Source organism: Aedes aegypti, chromosome 2 (genome assembly GCF_002204515.2).
Source record: "Aedes aegypti strain LVP_AGWG chromosome 2, AaegL5.0 Primary Assembly, whole genome shotgun sequence".
NCBI lineage: Eukaryota > Metazoa > Arthropoda > Insecta > Diptera > Culicidae > Aedes > Aedes aegypti.
The window spans coordinates 22419858-22422396 of NC_035108.1; the positions used below are offsets into that span (position 1 = coordinate 22419858).

At 31.9% G+C, this 2539-nt stretch overlaps 1 long non-coding RNA gene across 1 annotated transcript; it reads right to left on the reverse strand.

The window, feature by feature from the left end:
- Positions 1 to 590: 590 nt before the first annotated feature.
- LOC110676631 lies at positions 591 to 974 on the reverse strand. Its single transcript, XR_002500585.1, has 2 exons — positions 829 to 974; positions 591 to 750 (listed from the first exon to the last, which is right to left on the reverse strand). It is a non-coding gene; the product is annotated as an uncharacterized LOC110676631 (long non-coding RNA).
- Between the last annotated feature and the right edge of the window lie 1565 nt (positions 975 to 2539).

Consider the following 2539-nt stretch of genomic DNA (forward strand, 5'->3'; position numbering starts at 1 on the left):
GCAAGCATATTATACAACCAGTGTAGTGGACTTTGTCGCCAAACGATACGGGGGTCCAAACAATATAATTTGAGGGTCCAAAATGTATTGGTGTGTCCAAAATAATGAAAAACAGTGCTTCACAATTTAATTATTTTCGACGTTTTTTTGGATCCTGCACGGGCATTTTTTTTTTCTTGTGGAGGAAGTTTTTCTCTACATTTTGGCATGTTCTTTGACTTGATTACGTTGTGCAATTAATTAATTGGGACAAAAAACTAAAATCACTTCCTAAGGGGTCCAAATTAAAACCTTTACCCTAATTTGCACAAAATGCCAAATAATGAAGATTTTCGGTTGTAGGACATTTCCCAGAAAGTCAAACCCCAGAAGTCAAATCCAAAATAACAATTTTTCATTAGTCGATTTTGTTATGGTGATGACTTTTACAACTTTTCTTGAACTTATTAGTATGAGGTCATGCACAAATAACGTCACGCTCCAAGGGGCTAGGAGGTCGAGCCAAGCGTGACAAGCCTTACAATTTTTTTGGAGGACTCATACGAAAAGTGTAACAGAGGTGGTCGAAAAAGTTGGAATTCAGCGTGACATAATTTGTGTACCATCCCTATGTACTTTATTCTTCTCATTTAAGTAACAATTAATAAAATTTGATAATTATTTTTCGTTACGACTGGCCCCTGATGTAATTGTACGCTACGTCATATGGCATATTGAATGGAATGGCACAGGGCGGATAGTCACAGAAACCTTAAATAAAATCAATTTAAATCAAAATCAAATAAAATAAATATTCAATCATTTTTAATCTCTGTTTATGAATCTTACCTCCACTTTTTCCAACGGTACTACCAAATCGAAACATGGACAACAGTGTGACTAACAACAACAAGAACAAACCTTGTTTCATGGCTCCACTCAATGTAGATGTGCTACTTTATCCACGAACAGTTGAATACGGAATAAAACAAAATGGTTCAGATTTTGTTATCAGCAATATAGTTGAAACAGTAGGAAACCGTGTGTGAAATAATTGATTTGTTGGATTCAAATTCATTAAACACGCGTTTCTATACCAACAAATCCTTAGGCTTAGAGACTAAAGATCGAAAGACAAAACATCAAAACGACTGAAGTTCGAAGGACATACGGTCCAAAATTATTCGCGTTGGTGTGAAATTTTTCCTTCCTAAACAAAAATTATCGACCTTTTATCCTTTTTTTTCTTCTTCGACCTTCCGTCACTTCGACCTTTTGTCTTTCGATCTTTGTCAAAGATTCGCACCGCAATTTTTTGAAAGAGTTTTAAAGGGTTGTTCAAAGACAGAAGTAATTACAGTTAAACGGGGTAACGATGAACGGGTTGATAAAAAAAAATGAGGATTCAGTTGACTAAAACAATCAGTTTTCTTGATAAATAATACCACGCAGATTTTTTTTACTACAGGCTAAATACTCCATTAGTGTGATTCCAAGCAACAGCACCAAAATTTGGTAAATTTTTTAATTCATTTTTTTCTATTGAGCTGAAACTTTGCACAGTTTTCCAGTTCCATCTAAATCGTCATTTTCCGATATCAAATCTTCAAGTTGAGTCACGACTAACTTTTCAAAAGGGTGTATGTGAAAATGGTTCAAAAATATTCAAAAAGCTGCACAGCAAAAACGGTTCGTTCGATTGTTAGACAACTAAAGAAACAAAGTTAGACAACTAAATAAAGATTCCAAAAAAAAATACACACAGTAAAAAAAAAAATATTTTGCTTTAAAAAACATAATTTTTGACACAAAAACTCAAATATCTCAAAACCCTATCGGAATACCAACGTAAAAGGGAAAACGGTTCATTATATTAGCTATCTACCATAAAAATTTGGTGATGGTAAACCAATAAAGACATTTCAAACATGTCACAATTTCCACATTTAGTAGAAAAAAAAATTTTTTTTTCGGTGTAAATTATTACGGGAACCGCAGTTTGTTGCTGATTTTATTGTTAAGGGCCTTGCGTGAATTAAACAAGTCGTTTTCATGTATTAATTAGTATTATGTATATTATATGTATATATATTATGTATATGTATAAATATTGTATGTATATGTATATATGTATAAATTAAAATGAATTAACAGATTACACGAAAATAATTTTTTTTTACCAGGATATTTTTTTTTAGAGTATGATCGATGAGTTTCTAAATGTTATATATAAACTTTAAAAGTTTTGGATTTGGGTATGCGTTATGAGATCATGAAAACATTTTATTAATACTTATTTATTTATTTATTGTTATTCAATTTTTTTACAATATCGAACACTTTTGCATCATTATCAGTACAGTTCGAGTATAGTTTTGCTCTAATTTTATTTTCTGACAATGGAATGAAACAGTGAAATTTTTGGGTTCCTTGGATCGTTTCCGCGTTATTATATTGCTCGCTGAGCTCTGATGCCGTTAATTCGTACTCTTCAGTAGTAGTAAAACAAAATGATAATTTTGTTAAATATTCTTCTTTTCTGCGATTCGCCCAATCAAAT